Source organism: Podarcis cretensis, assembly GCF_951804945.1.
Source record: "Podarcis cretensis genome assembly, chromosome: 3".
In the NCBI taxonomy this organism is placed as follows: Eukaryota; Metazoa; Chordata; class Lepidosauria; order Squamata; family Lacertidae; genus Podarcis; species Podarcis cretensis.
The window spans coordinates 49,116,778-49,135,602 of NC_137172.1; the positions used below are offsets into that span (position 1 = coordinate 49,116,778).

Genomic DNA, 18,825 nt, shown 5'->3' on the forward strand with positions numbered 1-18,825 from the left:
GAGTGCAAACTTCCTTAATCTAGCCAAAAAAGAATGATATAAAGCTGGAAGGAGTTAGCTTAGGGGAAACTATGTGACTGCATTCTGTAAACATGTCAAAGGTTTTTTGTTTTTTTCAAATACAAGCAATGTCAATTTCTTTTTGTCTCTCTCTCTCTCTGTGGGTTTGTGTGTTCAGCTCTTATTGTTACTGAAGGGAGTTGCCCATATAAATACTATAAATATTGATGGAAGAGGAAAACAAAAGCATTTGATGAAATAAAAAGTAGGGTTTTCCCATGGAATCATAAATTGGGGCAGGGGTAGTGAAGAATATGTACATTTGCTTTTGTTATTTCTTCCATCACATTTATTTGTGTTGCCATAATAGGGAAAGTCCTTAGCATCCAGGGATAGCATGGAAGAATATTGCAAGACAAAAGGTCACGGATAATTTGCATACTTTCGTTGTGCATAAATATAAATGTATGCATGATGTGCCTTTAGCAGTGACTTTTATAGTATTCATTTTTCTGGAAGCAACTCTGCAATATTGAGAGCAGCTTCAGACGTGTGGAAAGAAAGACAGCCTGCTGGGTGCAAACACTGTTCAGGTGGTGGCACTTGATCTTCTTGTCCACTAGGGAAATTATCCTTCAAATGAGATGGATAAGTACTACTAGCTTGATCTGGAAGAAGCCATAAATAGGGCTGGCCAAACTTATTTATCTATCGAGTTCATGTTTATAATCTGAACTAGCTGGGATGATCAAACTCCCCACCCCCAGATCTTTAAAGGTGTGGCACAGCTGTAATGGTCCAGGCTGGATTTCAGCCCCATTCAGTTGTGTACTGAAGTTCTGTCATGCACTTTAGAACACGCTAGCCAAAAATCTCAATATCATCTGTGAAAAAAATTCTTGATTAAGCTTCAAGAACTATTTTTTCCCCAGTCTGATGTCAAAAGACCACAAAATGCAGGTAGCTTGAATACTAGCAAAAACAAACAAGGTAAGTATCAGAGCTGTAATGAACCCACAGGAATAGTCATCACCAAAGCAGTGTTAGTTTGATTAATACAACTCATCTGCACTGTGGTTTACTCCACATGCTATGGGATGAGCAGATTCATATGCATCCACTATGTGCCTTATGGCATCCCACACAAGCAGAAGAACATCAAAAGCTGCTGAATCAAACCAGAAGTCTGTTCTGACCAGGATGAAGAAGAATTCATTTGGCTGACCGAGTCCTCAGTTCCCCCACTCCCATGGCCACTTTGACAAATGACTCAAAAGGTGAAAAAAATATCCCGGTCATAACTGCCATGTTATCTTGGGTTATCCCAGTCTTTATCATGCTAGTACTTTGTTTCTAGGGTCAACTGATATGGATAAGCTCTCCTGTTCAAAAATACACCTGAGTCATTCCCAAGTTCCCTCCATTTCCCTCCATGCAATTCAGTCCATGGCATACCTAAAACAGGTAGCTCAAGCCAACGCAGATGTTACTGATCAGGGATGTCCAACCTATGGCCCTTCAGGTGTTATTGGACTGTGGTTTCCATCAGTCCCATCCAGCATGGTCAATAGTCTGGGATGATGGGTGTTGCAACCCATTTGGAGGGCCACAGGTTAGCGACACTCTTTTTGTAATCAACTATTCTATAATAATATTAAATAGAATTAGGAACATAATGTAGCTTGGATCAGGTGAATGGTCCATCTGCTCCAGCATCCTGTTCTCACAGTGTTCAATCAGATGCCTATGGGAAGTGCAAAACCAGGACCTGAGTGCAACAGCACTCTTCCCACATGTGTCTCCCAGCAACTGGCACTCAACATGGTTATCATGGAGAGCATCAATTCAAACAAAACAAGGTAATTAGGTGTGTGAATGAGAAGCACATGCTCAGACACATCGTTCTTTGATGTTTCTTCTGCAATTGCTGCCACTACCAAAGACACATCCTGCTTTTCTTCTTAAAGAGTGATTTGCCTCTTCAGCTACCATAACTGAAATGGTATCTGAAGAAGTGTGAATGCACATGAAAGCTTAAACCCAGAACAAACTTAGTTGGTCTCGAAGGTGCTACTGGACAATTTATTTATTTATTTGAAATGCTCATTAGTTAACCAATGACAGATTTTTCATGCGATACCTGAAAGCCTATTTTGCATGTTTTCAAGGCACCCATTGCGGCACCAGCTGTGTCTGCAGAACAAGTGTGGCACCTCAGTACCATTTTGCCTTAAATCTTGAATTATACCATTAGACATGAATGACTGAACAACAATCTTTCTGTTAAATACAAGCCACAGTAAAATATCCCCTCCAGAAATTCATTCTAATGAGAAAGTCAAGTGGCAGAGTCCCATGCCAAATTCTTCTTCACTCTTGAAATTTGTAATACTGTTCATTGGGCTGGCTACTCTTGTTTATGCATTTGGGGAGATCCCAGGAGCCCAAAGACGTCTATTCATCCAATAAAACAACATAAAATTTTGTACAGCAATTCATCCAGAAGATCTTAATTCATTACAAAGGCATGTCAGGAATGCCAATGCTTTGTGAAGCAAACCAATCTCTCCCTGATTTTCAGATCCTAGCGTCTCAAGCAGATATTGAAGGTGACTTGTGTAAATACGACATGTATCTTAATATGTGATTGTATTATTTATATCTGGTTTTATTTATATTTTGAAATGTTTAGGTCAGCTTGTTTTTTAACATCAGATTTTACCAATATTTTAATGTGTGTTTTATGTAAACATCTTAGAAGCTTTGATGATTAAGCAATATGCAACTCCTGTTAAATAAATAATAAATAGAACGGGTAATATTGTCACTTTCAAGAAACTGATAATGGCAAGATCGTCACTGTCAACTGGCAGATGAAACTGACACATACTTGTCCTTGCCCAAGAACAACAAATGGTGACAAAAACACTGTCCCTTGGGCTTCTTTAAAACAAGGAATGAGGCCAAAGTCTCTGAAACAGATAGGTATGCATGCTAAAGACTAAAAATAACATGAATCACAAAATAGAGCATATATAAAAAGAAGTAAAGAAAAGGCCATTACTACTAGTTATTGGAATGGGGTAGGAAATCCTTGAGGTAACATCAAACATCAAACAAGTACTGAAGTTATGGGCAGTCCAGGAGAGCAATTACCAGTAACTTTTGTGATGACCACCTTAGCTACCATTTTGAGAAGGCTACAGGGGACCCATGAATTGGCTAAAACTGGGCAAAGTTAAGGGAAGGTGCTATCTGTGGGTGTCATTAAAAGCACTCTACTTTCCCCCCAGAAATCTCAGTACTTCATCTACCACAGCACAGATGTTCATGGTCCTCAACTATAATGAGTTATTTAATTATTTATTCTTTAAAATGCTTATATCCTGGCTTCCAGCCTAAAATGTCCCCAAGGCGGCTGAGAACAAAAAATGAAAGCATAAAAGGACTATAAAAACGGTGCAACAGCTACCAACCAGAGCTGGATAAAGGCATTCAAAATTGCACGTGTAAAAACTCCATTTAGCTATTACAAAAGGATCCAACAAACAAAATAGCATTATTATTTTATGTTTGTTATTTACACCATTTTTATACTGCTTAACATATTTAAAAATACATCTAAGTGGTGTACAGAAAACTGAAGCAACAACAGACAACTTAATATTACAAAAATATAAATCAGTATAAATATAAATCAATATAAATGCATTTTTCCTTCTGACACACCCTCCCTCTCAGTCTGCAGGTTCTCACCCAGGGTCAATGCAAACTGTCAGCTCACCTGCAAAAGCTTCACAACAAGAAGAGTTCCTGGAAGCGGTGGACATTACCCTAGTCTCTCACTCAAGACTTGCTTTTTACAGGCCCAAAGTGGAGGCCCACAGCTGTGTCCCATTCAGCTGCACTTTCCACACTCAGTTCCAGATACAGCAGGTGTGTTGAATTTCCCAGTGGGTTCAAATGATGGAGAAGGCCCTCCCCTCCACTCACAGCTGTTTTTTCACCCTCTTCTTCCTCCAGCCTTTTTTTTAAACTCACAGTAAAATAAATCTGCAGTGCAATCAGCATCTACTCACCAACCAGTATTGTGGGTGATTTAAAATGCAAACTACTAATTTTCAAGTGGCATTTTGCAAAAGAGCTTTTGCAAAGTTGCTACCTCTGTATAAGTGCACAAAGAGTGTGTCACTGGCCACTTTGTGCTATTAATGTCACCAGTTTTATTTCCTATACAAGCAACGACTTCTGCTGGGTGAGATTTAAATGAACATGAATTGCCCTGTATTTCTTAAACCACATCTGAATATAGAAATAATTGGCTACATAGCAATATGTGAAATGCAGTAGTAATGATCCCATCTTTGGAAGTTTGGAAATGCAAGTGCAGAGCTTTCCATGCCACATGTATGTTAGCCCTGAAATGAACCGGGGGACAAGTTATGCAAACGGTTTTGTACTCTTCAAAATGCAATTCTTACTACGTAATTCTCTTGGAAAGCACTTGGAAAGTATGTTAAAAAAATGCAGGTAATATTTTTGTTTTAAATCCAGACAAAGGCTTTTTAAAATGGCAGGTAGTAGTGCACACTAACAGGAAAATTCAATTTTCCAAGCGTTGTTTTTAACGTTAGGGGTTTTTTTTAGCACCAGCACAACAACAAGATGGTTTAAAAGGAGCCTACAACGGAACAGTGCAGTCAGTGTCCCTTCACATGAAAACAAAATGGCAGCAGCTGAAGAAATAATGACTGCTAAGAAACATGAAAAAAGTTTGTTTTTAAAAGGGACCTTCAAAATGGCAGTTTTCACATAAATAACAAACAGCATGACATTGCAGCACAGCACTAATGTATATACATAATCAGTTTATCCTACAGATTGAGAGAGTGGCTTGATAGAAGTCAGAAGATATCTAAGCTGACTTCTATGCTGTAACATTACCTGAGATAAGATGGCTAATGTTGCAACACTGAAATGCTGATATTTTTCATGTCCTAGACATCCCTTGTCTCACGGGGGTTTTTCCCCCGTGGTAAATTCTATTTTTTACTAATTGCGTTGTTGGGGGCTCTCACAATCATATACTTTTGACATTTTGCCATGTGGTTATTTAAATGAAAAACCTGCCCAAGCCAAAGAAACATGGTTGTGTAAATCAGCACTTATGGCAGCAAATGATCTGTTGCTCAGGATTAAGTAAGAAATGTTGACAAAAATATAAAAGCAGCCTCCACTGTTTTCTCTGCTCCCGATGGTGTGACTGTGGCTGTTGATGGCTCACTCTCTTATTTCCTCATATGGTGCTGACTCAAAATGTGACAGACTGACTTGCATGCCTTGCATTTCATGGCCTTTCGGCCCCACTAAACAAATTTGTTTTCTTAAATATAGCATTTCCTGCCAACTGGGGACAACCCTTTATGCATCTAGTTCAAACATAAACCACAATAAATGGGTTACTCTCTTCAACATGACCCCAAACTCCTTGTTTTTTCTAGGATTCTAATGCAGCTACACTTCTGAAAGAAGTGATAATGAGAGTTAAAACCTGCTAATTATATGCATACTTCCCAAACACATATGTAACGAGTTTTTATAGGACCAGGGGTCACAAATGTAGTTAGGCAAAAGCTGCTTTTCAAACTCGGCCACAAACGTACAATAAGCAGCTGGGTTTTTTTTATAGAATACTCTAAACATAATAATTCTGAATATAGCTTTAACAGGTGCCCTATTATCCAAATAATGTGGTAGTCCCTATAGACTGAAGTTGCTTAAATATGAAAAGTTGAAAGTGGACCCAATTTATAGTATAAGGAATTTTTTAAATAAGATTGTGAAGTGTACTTCACAAAGGAGACCCAGATACCACAATCTACCTGTACAACAAAGCAAATTAATTTAAATGGAAGACAGAACTGGTTACACTTCTGACTGTATACAAATTCAACCTAGATTGTTCCATGAGTGAATGTGTGTCATTGCTTCTTGACACACTTCTCTGTCACCACTGCCAGAGATAGGTTAACCGTTTCCCCTTATCATGAGGGATAAAATGCTTGAGCTGCTAGGTAACCTTTCTGACAGAAAGAGGAAGTTAATAGTATTTTGGTTTAAAGAGATAATGAAAGAAGCAATCCTATTACATGTTTTTAAAAAAGGAAAATCTCCCTCAAGATTGTAATGGACAGTTTTAGGGCCAGCAGAAAATCATTTATTTGAATTATATACCACAGAAGCACTCTTACAGTAATATCCAGGAGCTGAACAAACCTAGGAAAGAAAGGAAATTGAGAATGGAAAATGAAACCCTGCCCTCAACATTTTGTCAAGGACAGCCCATGAATGCAGGAGATAAAAGCCACTTGTTATAGGAGGCATCTACACACATTAGTAATACTCTTCTGTTTCTTTTGCACAACAGATACACACCTGCAACACCCCCCCCCCACAATCCATTGGCAAGAACTGCTGCTTATGTACATATACAGTGGTGCCTCGCAAGATGAAATTAATCCATTCTGCGAGTCTCTTCGTCTTGCGGTTTTTTCGTCTTGCGAAGCACGGCTATTAGTGGCTTAGTGGCTATTAACAGTTTGGCGGCTTAGCGGCTATTAACGGCTTAGCGGCTTAGCGGCTTTAAGAAAAAGGAAACAAACTTGCAAGAACCCGCAAGACGTTTTGTCTTGCGAAGCAAGCCCATAGGGAAATTCGTCTTGCGGAATGACTAAAAAAACGGAAAACTCTTTCGTCTTGCGCGTTTTTCGTCTTGCGAGGCATTCGTCTTGCGAGGTACCACTGTATTAATTTAGCCTAGCATACATCACAAGACATTCATTCATTCATTTGATTTATTACCCATCCTTCACCAATAACTTCTGAAGAATCACAAATTTAGTTTGAAAAAATAATCTATATACATCATATGTTAATTACAAATTAACTCCTTAATTTGCTCAGAATATGCTACAGAAGATTTGAGGGTTACTTTGATCCCTGAACAGTTCTATTTTTCCCTTTTCCTATTTTAGTAGAATGAAAATACTGTATTTTCCCAAGAGATATAATTTAATTGTGTGCTGAATATTGTATTCTTCACTGAATTGAATGCTTAGAAATATTGAGGAATCCACATCCATCCCAAGAGCAAGGCACCATTGGATAGATCTGAATGAAATTGCAATATATTTTGATGTCCTTGTAGGTATAAAGGAGGATGAGAGAGGAACTGCAAAGCACTTCATACAGTGAAAATATGTGTGTGTAAATATTTGACATTTACTCCTAGACACGTAGATGTTAATGTGTTTTAACCTTTTGTACTGTTTGATTATCTTTAAATGTTTTTAATTGTTTTCATTGGTAATTTTAATATTTCTTGTAAGGTTTTATTACTATCAACCAATATACATATCTTGTTAAAGAACAATAATCTGTGCAAGTGAAAATTGGCTTTAAAAAACTGTTTCACAGAAGTACCGTGATCTTCAAAAAGTCCTCATGAACCAAACGATTCACCATGAAAAATTATCCTTATTAAGCAAGGCCCAAGGTGTTCAAAGGAGCTTACTCCCAAGTATGTGTGCACAGGATTGCATCCTTGAGATTCCCTCAATAAATTTCTCTATAATAAGGTTCCATTGCTTTCAATGGGACTTTCTTTTAAATCAGTCTGTTTAGACTATAGATGTGTACCTTGAACTTTTGTAAAGAATGGAAAGTTATAAACATTTCCAATAACTGACTGGCTTCTTTAATGAATTTAGTTAAAATTGCTGATGGCCATCTGGGTTTGTTCCAGTTAGCCTTTGTAAAGTGAGTGAAATATGAAAGCCAGTCACAAAACTCTGATGGGAAACTGTAGTCAGACTTTCAATTCTGCTGTTATCTTACCACACATTTTCCAATCACAATTAGGAAATGCTTACAGATGAAAGATGTTTACTTGAAGACCAAGGCCAAGCTTCAGAGAATCATTTAATTAGCTATCTGAAATGGCAGCTCTCACCTGCTTAATAGTGAACTGCTTTTGAAATTCTGGAGCAATTTTAAAAATCTGTTGCTATATATGTCATGAAGGCCCACTGTTTAAAGGGGTGAAAACCCAAAACTTCCACTATATTGGCACAAACCCCTTGGCATGAGCGTAGCAGTTTAAATGCTGGTAACTTTCCAAAAAGCAAGACCTGATTATTACTGGCAGAACATTACTTCACGATTAAATGGAAAAAACATACCCATACCATTCTGATGATGCCCCATGAAAAGCTGCTCCAGGGGGTTACATGACCCTCCAGAACAGAGAGAGATCAAGGGTGGCTGCAGAGGAAAGGGGTAATTAAAAGAAATCAACTGCCCCCTTCAACAGGAGCTTCTACTGGACTGGAGTCCCTTCCACAAATGGAAGGTGCCCTTCCATTTCTGGAAAATAAAATCTGCATCCAGTTCTCAGAGCAAGCTTTAATTCAGTGGTTAATATGGCTAAATCTCCAAGAAGCCATTCAGAAATGTAACTTATATTTAAGAAAGAATTGCAAAGCACTTCATACAGCTTTAACAGAGGAACATTTTTAACCATTTTCTTCTAACATTACAGAAGAATAGCTATGCAAAAATTACTTGCTTGGTAGCAATTTGTACCCAATTAAATTGGCAGCTATAACTTGTATGTACATATATCTACACACACTCTGTCCCAAAGGATCATATATATTAAACACAAGTTAAGCCTGCTAGGATTTAATCTGTGTTGATTTGATGCTTCTTATGGGGCTTACTCTGCTATTTTGCTTAATTATTTTTCTCCTCTGCTCATCTGCAATATTGAATGGCAGTAATAATGAACTCAAATCATTGTACAAACCCCAATAGTAACCATTCATCGTTTGCTAATAGGACATTATATTTGCATTAGAATGTTCTGTTCAAAGCACAGTGTGTAAATTAGTTCAAAGGGTTACAGCCACAAATCTGAAACTAGAACATCAGGTCAATTAGCAGCTAAGCCAAAAGAGTTGAAAAGAAAAGAGACTGTATAGTGATTAAAATTCAAATGGAGTGTTCTCAGAGCCAAACTAGACTTACAGGCAATAGATGTGTATGTTAAAACATGGATCTGCCACAATCTCATAGAAAGAGGGCAGGTAGAGATATATATTTTAATGGCTGGGTTTGTAAGTTAGGAGTGCCGGTTAGAGTGCTGGAATACCAAAACAAGGCAATAATTTTGCACTTCAACTGCCTTCCCTTGGTTTGAGGGAAAGAAAAATAGGGCTGGGTATCACTGACACGCTGAAGACACCATGATCTAAATTTCCAGTTTACTTCCTTCGGTCATTTTATCTAGATGTTAAACAGCATGGGGGATAACACAGAATCCTGCAGGAGTTGAGCGAAGGTCCCCCAATATCATCTTCTAGAAATGACTGTCCGGCTACAGGCAGAACCACTTGAAAAGTGGTGCCACTGCTGTCCACCTCAGCCTCTCTAGGTGCATATTATGGTCAATGACACTGAAAACCATTGAGTGACCCAGGAGAATCAACAAGGTGACACCCCTCCTTTCTATCTTAGCAAAGGATAAGTTTCAGTACGAAACCACTGTTAAACTCCAATGGACATAGAAAATAAGAAATTTAAGAGGTGTAGCTGTCTATATAGAACCAGGAAAAATTCCAAAGCTTCAGGGAGGAACTGCTATAACCTATTACATTTTCTTTTTTCTTTCATACCTCCTTTTCCTCCCCTGCCTCTTTCCCCCTCCCCCCAACCTCCACTATTACCTTTCTCTCCTGTCTTCTCCATACCTTATTATACAGGATAGAACATAGAAAATGAAATCCTGCAATAATTACTTTTAAAGGAAATCACTTATATGCAACCAATGTGTCCTAAAATGATATTGAGAACAGTGTTGCACTCCCCTGGGCCTCTATAATGTGTTGTTCACCTTACTTCACATCCTGTCTTTACACTCTGCCCTTCCCTATCCCTGAAACGTCAGTGGCTACTTCCACTGGTGGTTTTCAGTAGCAGCTCTGCATACCTAGTAATGTGTAGCCTAGCCCTTATTAGAATTTTATGAAGCAGGTTTTCGCCTGCTGCTTGATTTTTATGTTGAACCAATTGCACTAATCCTCCTGAGAGAAAAACATTACAGTAATACATGTTACGTACTTTGGTTTTAACCTGACTCATGTATACAGCTATTTTCTGTGTTTGCTCTAATGACGGAGGAAAAGTAATGGTACAATTATTTTCAAGTACAAGTTACATTAGCATTTGAGTAGTAAAAAAATATGTCAAAGACAGGCAGAGAGAGAAAGACAGACAGACAGACAACCTGGATGAATTGAGGAAAGCTCTGTTGTACCTTTCAAGTTAATGAATAAAGACCTAACAGTGTTTCACTGTGAACTAATAGCATAGCTTTTACACATGAGTCAGGAGCAAAATCAGCCTTGGCTAATGTCTTGATGACTTTTCTAAATCAGCTGTGATTGTTCTAACAGGAACACTGAAAGAACAAAAATCTACAAATTGTTATTAAATATGCTTTCCTGTACTGCAATTTGAAAATTAAATTGGAATAATTTGCTGCTGCTGTTTTTAAAACAGTTTGAATCAAACATATGCATTAGTGCAGCCACACTTCAAACATTTCAAATAATTTATACAAACAGCAGCTCAAGAAAAACCACAGTGCAGACTACAAAGGAAATAGAGGTGTTAAATGATCACCTCAGATCAAGAGGCCATTGCAGTCCTCTCAGTTCTTCCAGCTTTTCGGGAAAGATGTGCAAAAGGAACATTTAGGATCTTCTCTTTGTTGTTGTTGTTGTTTAGTCATTTAGTCGTGTCCGACTCTTCGTGACCCCATGGACCAGAGCACGCCAGGCACTCCTGTCTTCCACTGCCTCCCGCAGTTTGGTCAGACTCATGTTTGTGGCTTCGAGAACACTGTCCAACCATCTCATCCTGTCGTCCCCTTCTCCTCGTCCCCTTCTCCTTCTTTCCCAACATCAGGGTCTTTTCCAGGGAGTCTTCTCTTCTCATGAGGTGGCCAAAGTATTGGAGCCTCAGCTTCAGGATCTGTCCTTTCCTTCCAGTGACCACTCAGGGCTGATTTCCTTAAGAATGGATGCGTTTGATCTTCTTGCAGTCCATGGGACTCTCAAGAGTCTCCTCCAGCACCATAATTCAAAAGCATCAATTCTTCAGCGATCAGCCTTCTTGATGGTCCAGCTCTCACTTCCATACATCACTACTGGGAAAACCATGGCTTTAACTATACAGACCTTTGTTGGCAAGGTGATGTCTCTGCTTTTTAAGATGCTGTCTAGCTTTGCCATCGCCTTTCTCCTAAGGAGCAGGCGTCTTTTAATTTCGTGACTGCTGTCACCATCTGCAGTGATCATGGAGCCCAAGAAAGTAAAATCTCTCACTGCCTCCATTTCTTCCCCTTCTATTTGCCAGGAGGTGATGGGCCCAGTGGCCATGATCTTCGTTTTTTTGATGTTGAGCTTCAGACCATATTTTGCGCTCTCCTCTTTCACCCTCATTAAAAGGTTCTATAATTCCTCCTCGCTTTCTGCCATCAAGGTTGTGTCATCTGCATATCTGAGGTTGTTGATATTTCTTCCGGTGATCTTGATTCCGGCTTGGGATTCATCCAGCCCAGCCTTTCGCATGATGAATTCTGCATATAGGTTAAATAAGCAGGGAGACAATATACAGCCTTGCCGTACCCCTTTCCCAATTTTGAACCAATCAGTTGTTCCATATCCAGTTCTAACTGTAGCTTCTTGTCCCACATAGAGATTTCTCAGGAGACATTTCTTTAAGAACTTGCCATAGTTTGCTGTGGTCGACACAGTCAAAGGCTTTTGCATAGTCAATGAAGCAGAAATAGATGTCTTTCTGGAACTCTCTAGCTTTCTCCATAATCCAGTGCATGTTTGCAATTTGGTCTCTGGTTCCTCTGCCCCTTTGAAATCCAGCTTGCACTTCTGGGAGTTCTCAGTCCACATACTGCTTAAGCCTGCCTTGTAGAATTTTAAGCATAACCTTGCTAGCGTGTGAAATGAGTGCAATTGTGCGATAGTTAGAGCATTCTTTCTCTTTATGCACTAATAAAGCTTTCCAAGGGGAGGCTTCAATTAGTGTAATGGACAGGTAGTTGGTCCTATTGAACACATAATAGATGGGATGTATAATCCGCAGTTAAAGGCACTGGGAGTCATGCCTTTTCGTCTTCAGGTCTCCATGTTTCTCACTTCCAGTCAGGCTGGGAAAAGTAACAGAGAAATTCTCTTAATTCTTTTTGTGCCTCTACTAATCATGCTGTCCATGTTGTTATGCAAGCTAATCTTGTTGCATGGAATAATGAAACAAATTGCAGTATCACAAGTAATTTGCCATTTACCTGGATCCCAGAAGCAGCAGCAAATGCCTTCCAAGGCAAGCAGCAAAATATGCTTGCACCTGCTTTTAACAACAGTCTGCCAGTTGCTGAAGGTGGTGCCCTAACTCCATGTTTCAACAACTCTTAAACAATTGAGGACAGTGAAACAGGATTATTATTTTTTTGTACACATCATGATAATTCTTCCTCAGAAGCCTTATTCTTCTGTATCAGCCTTCCCCAACCTGCTACCATCCAAATGTTTTGAACTACAACTCCCATCAGTCAAGACAGAATGGCCAATGGTTGAAGTCCAAAACATCTGGAAGGCACCAGAGTGAGAAAAGCTGTTCTCTTTGTTTAAATATTGCAGCTTTAATTGTGCTTGCGGTTTACACAGGACAGGCATTCGACTAATGGGACTGTAACTCCTGGCCTATCCTTGAGCCCTTTTTAAAAACTGGTGTTATGTTGATTACCTTGCATCCTGCAGGTGCTCATTCTTCTAGATTTGTATAATTTTGCTGCAACAAATGTCATTATGACATCAGTTAAAAGGACTGCTGTTATTGCCAATGACCTGAAGTAAAATTACATAAATAATCCCAGAGCAATTCACAAAGAGGAATAGTATGTATTGCATAAACATGCCATGGATTGATTCTTGCAGTAATTGCCATGATCACAGCTGCATGTGTTGGAGCCATTGGAAGAAGAGCATATCACTGAAATGAACAGAATAAAGCAGGCTGGAGAGGGGTTGAATTGAGAACAACAGACTGGCCTTATCGTCAAGTAAGAGTGGAAAGGGAGGGAAGGACATAAGAGGAACTGGAATACAGTGGTACATCTGGTTGCGAACGGGATCCATTCCAGAGGCCTGTTCGCAACATGAAAAGAGTGCAACCCGCAGCAGCGCATCTGCACACGTGCGGGTTGCTATTTGCCGCTTCTGCGCATGCACGTGACGTCATTTTGCGCTTCTGCACATGCATGAGCAGTAAAACCCGGAAGTAACCCTTTCCGGTACTTCCAGGTCACTGCAGGACATAACCTGAAAGAACATCGGCTCTGGATCCATTCCAGTCCGGTTTCCGCGCTGATCATGGGACCGAGACGGCTCTGGTCGCCCTAACAGATGATCTCCGTAGGCAGTCTTTGGGACCAAGGTCACCTGATGGCTTTGCCTTTCCTATGCTTTCTTGACAAGTGATTTAGAACTCTCCAGGAAGGCAAAGGACACAGTTCACTGGAAAATCATCCAGTACTCATCCCAATGAAATTAGGAGTGGGTAATCACATCAAGATTCTACATTTAAATGAGGCTCACTCAGTAAAAGATAGCAAAAGCAATATACATATTTTTCTTGTAGGTGTCTGCATAAATAATCTCATCCAATGGGTAAAGAAAGCTACTAGAACACTTCTACTCATAAGTCAAATACATTTTCTGTTGAAGAAAGGAGAGACTTCAATAAGAAGGAGGAGGAATTTTGAAATATGGGTGGTTTCACAGCTTGCATTATAGCTCTCTGTTGAATTTCTGGGTGGTTTGAAGCTCATGTGAAGTTCTAATCCCCACAATGGGAATAATTAAAATATCTATTCCTTTTCTTGTTCCAGTTGACTGAAGATAACATCACAAATATATGGTATATACAAGAACTAAGGCAATTTAAAACAACAAATTAAAAGTGACTATAAAAGATTAAACATGTTGGGTATAGAATGCTGAAACTTCTGCAAAGAGTAAAAGAAAATTCATTGCGGGGATTTTTATTTTCTTTCAGATAATATGAATATGTCAACGATTGGGAGGAAAGTCTGTAAAGGACTGGGAAGATATGCTAACATAATGACCAGAAATCATTATTACATATTAATTTATATTAAATATTAATTCTACCCCCAATCCTGCATCTTGTTGCATGAACAGGGAAGGAAACGTGTTTTCTTCCTGATAAGAACTCTTTTCCACTTCTCTATGTGTTAATAAAGGGAACTTGCTGCTATTGGGAAAAATCAAAGAGGGAGAGAACTGTATTTCCCCTTCAAATGTTTTCCTGGTTACAATCTCTTACTTGCCCTGTCTATTGGGCTGGGCCAGCCTTGATCATATCATGGTAACTTCTGTCAACAGAGAGCATAACCTCTTTCACATAGGTCACATAGGAAGCTGCTATATTTTGAGTCAGACCATTAGTCTTCCTGGCTCAGTACTTTTTGCAGTGGTTCTCCAAGATTTCAGACAGAGTTCCCTCCTGACATTATTTGGAGACTCCAGCGACTGAACCTGGGACCTTTAGCATGCAAAGTCTATCCTCTCCTACTGAGCACACTGCCCTTCCCCTATCAGTGGGAGCAATTGCTTTGCCAAACAGCAAGTGATGAGCTTCATAGTGAAACATAGCTCTCATTCTGTATATGACAACAAATACATCAAATTGGATACTGTGGAGGCAGACCTGTCTCTAAACAGAATATTTTTAAAAAAATAATAATCCATTCTTTACCAAGGAGGAAGGGAGACAGGGACACTGAAATTGCCCGTGCAGCACATAAGCTTAACCGGATGAATCATTGAGCAACAAAGAAAAATTGCTAAGAGAACTACAGTGGAGACATAGAAATGCTGAGCATAGTATCCACAGGAGATAGTATAATCCATATGAGAGAGAAGGACAGGGCAAAAGCAGCTCACTGGAAAGTCACCAAAAGTCAGAGGTGAGCTGATACGGTGTGCATTCCAACAAGTCATTTTATTCTACAAAAAGGCTTTGAATAATATTTTTTCCACTTCTTATTTTTTAGCCACAATCATGATTTTTCTTCCTGCTTATACTTTTATCTTCCGTAATCTCAGATCTAATGGTTTGTAAGTCTTTTGCTGCCCCTATGATACAAATAACACCTTTGTGGGAATGAAATTCAATCCTGGTGTTCTCATATTCAAGCTGTGTTGCATTCGGAATAACCAGACAAGAATTCATTCCAAGTCACCAACATATAAAATGGCTTTGCAAAATGTGCTGAATATAATGTTACCTGTTCATCTTCCAAGGGTCGCCATCCATCAAACTTAGTCCTGCGGTAGAGGCTGACTGAACAAAGCTTTTTTAAAAAACCATCATCATCAAATCTAAATGAAAACAACAGAGTCCTGTAGAACCTTGAAGACTAACAAATTTAATCTTCTATCAACTAGGGTGCACATCATCAGACACATGATGTGTTAGTTTGATTTACAGGTATATATTATACACTTGGCTTCAGTATACAAAGCATTCTACAGTTCACCTTTACAACTGACCTGTGGGATAGGCAAGGCAGAATTATAATACCTTGTCCAAGCCACACAGCAGCTCAGTAGAGATTTCAACCTGGGTTTCCTCTGTCCAGAACAAAACACTACTGACAAAGTAAACTATTATATTGTTTACTTGCTATATTATGTGCATTTCCTAGATCTCAGGGGAGTGTATGACAGAAAAAAGCAAAAAAATCCAAATTTAAAACTTACAGAACATTCATAAATCTAAGAGGAAAGTAGTACAAACCAATATTTGGTAATGATGTTCTAGACATTTGCGTGTCAGTCTGCATGCCCTACCAAGCTTTTTTTATGCCCCTACCAAGAAGGATTTGTAATAAATCTAAGAGGAAGGTAGTACTTCCTTTGGAGAACCTGGGCAAAAGTCCCCCCAAAACCTCTTGCCCTAGGAACTATCAAAAGGTATATTACTAATTTCTTATACTTGAGGGATCATCTGTGCCTCTGTGAACACAATTACTACTGGAGAAGGACCATCACAAAATGGTTGAGTACATGGTCATTACTAGTCACAAGGAAGCTCCCTAGTCTGTTTGGAATGTGCTTGATTCACACTAGTTAACTTTGGGCTCAGTTTGATTTGGGCCACATAAACTTGATTTAGGCTCAACCAGAGAGCTCCCCTTTGCTGTAGCTCTCACCTTCTTTCCTCAAACTTACTCTGGCATGGGGCAGGGGGATAACAAGGCCTCAAGACTAACAAGCTGTATATCTCCATGAGTGCTTCCCCCCAGCAACTGGAACACCCAGGCCTGGACTTAAGGCTACTACAGCTACAAGGCTTTCCACTTTTTTTCACACAAGTTTCAGAAGAGGGTTTAGAGGCACGGAGATCTGGTGATGAGGAGCTTTATATGATATAGCATTGAGCTCACTGCAAACTGAGCCTGAAGCTAAGCAGGGTTTGACCCTGATTTCTAGTTTACCCTGGAGGCCAGGCCAAACCACACACACACAGACACACACACACACACACCCCGCTGCATTACAAAATATGGCACTTGCCATTACACCAATCTTCATGTTTATCTGAAAGTTTTCTGCATGCCTACCAACTGTAATGTTCACTGTTTGGGCCTAATCTCCCAAACTGGTTATGGAAGAACCCTTAAAGGTATAGTCTCATTCCACTTACATCAACCACCATACCTCACACTAAGAAGGCAACAATCTGGAATCACTGCAGATGTGGTGAAGAGCTCTAAAGATCCTGCCTGTCAGGAGGAGTCAATCTGATTAAGGAATATCCTCATCCTTTTTTGGCGAAGATGCTTGTGAATCATGACCAGACCAGAGGCCCTAAAACTTTGTCACAATTTTCTCCATATATTGTTTCTTGTGTTCTCTTCCCGCATTCTTGTCAAACAGTAATGGAAGTGTGACACAGACTAATCTATGCATCCAGGAATATCAAGACTTCTAAGAAAAATGAGTTTAATTCTGTAGTAGACTGTCTGCTGTAATTTCTTTCCATTAAAGGAATGCAGTACAGTACTTTGTCCAATGGCCTGGGGATATTATCCAAGCTGATTCTAATCGCATCCCTTTGTGGGGGTGCAGACATGTTCCAGATAACTGGACTGTGGATAATGGGAATTCTACTACATCAGCACTGACTGGATACTCAAAATACTTGGCCTGATAGGCCATCTGTCTGCCTTATTAAAGCTATTTCTGTATTCTTATCTATAGACTTTCATGCTTATAAACAGGGTCATGAGCTAAAACAGTTCAATTATCATTTCTGTGAATACACTTCAGTTTATATTCAGTTTATACTCCACACTGTGCCTGTCATACTTCCAAATCATTTGGCCATTTAACATACTGTTGCTTGCTGAGCCCAACATTTTTATTACTCCCAAATATATGTAGAATTGTCATCTTCACAAGCATTTGTGTGAATTCATATTTGCATTGAAACCTATGTAGCATGTCAACTTAAAACAGCCACAGAAATATTTGAGACTTTTCTTACAGATTTATTCATGAAAAGCAAAAATAAGAGATGCATGGATGCAAATGGTAATCTAGCTTTTTGACTCATTTTTTTTACTAGGTTTTAGTTTTTGTTGCAGCCCACATTCTATATCAATGATTCTCACAACATAACAATACCTTTTCATCCACTTCAACTTTCATGCACATCCAAACAGAATCTCAATCTGTGTGTGTATGACTGGATCGCCTGGCATATTTTTCTTGTCCTTAAAGCAGGCATGGGAGGAGTCAATTTAGACTGGGGTTGTAGAATATTAAAAAAAATATCCCTTTACTGATTACCCAATCAAATAGTCTTCTTCTGGAGTGGCTATTAGCTACAGAGGGGAAACATATAGACACAGTGTGAATAACAAATACCAAATTAATCATTAAAATTAAGTAATAAGTATCCAAAGAAATGGGGGTGCATTATGTCAGGGAAGAGTTAGAAGTTTCCAGTTTATCAGAGGGAGAAAGCATTCCCCAAGGGGGGGGAGGGGAGCAGTGAATCTAATAGAAGAGAATAGGAGGAACAACAGGGAGTGACCGGCTGTTCCCAGGAAAAGCAAGGGTTAAGTTCTAGCTCAGATTCGGAGGAGGGGAGATACAGGCCAGCTCTAGCCAGGAGGTTAGAAAAAAGAGCAGGAAAACAAAGGGAAGGGCGCGTTCGACATTTTGAGAGTGGCTGGTCATGGAGAAGCAGAGCTCAGAAGGTATCTGAAATAAGTGACTCTAAGGAATAATACTTAAGAATCGTATATAAGATTGTTTTGTTAATATGCAATAAAAAGTTATAAAAGAACAAGAAGCGTTTGTGTGGTGATCTGAAGAGGACAACGACCAGGCCTGACACATTACTACTTTTAAGAAAACTAAATTGGGAAATCCAATCACAGATGTCTTGCAAAATATGCAGTTTAGATGAAGATCAAGATAATGAAACATGATTAAGGGACCACACTAATTTTTTATTTGCTAGCTATCTGAATTTTAGGAACTGATTAAAAATACTGCTCCTCAAAACAGAAAAGGAGATGGAGAAAATCATCCAGAAAACACCACTAGCCCAACCCATATCCAAGAGACCCAGTATTCAGTTGGATGG

At 39.3% G+C, this 18,825-nt stretch overlaps 1 protein-coding gene across 6 annotated transcripts in view; it reads right to left on the reverse strand.

The window, feature by feature from the left end:
- Window positions 1-18,825, reverse strand: part of DISC1 (DISC1 scaffold protein) — a 167,061-nt gene that overhangs the window by 52,965 nt on the left and 95,271 nt on the right. The window lies entirely within an intron of this gene.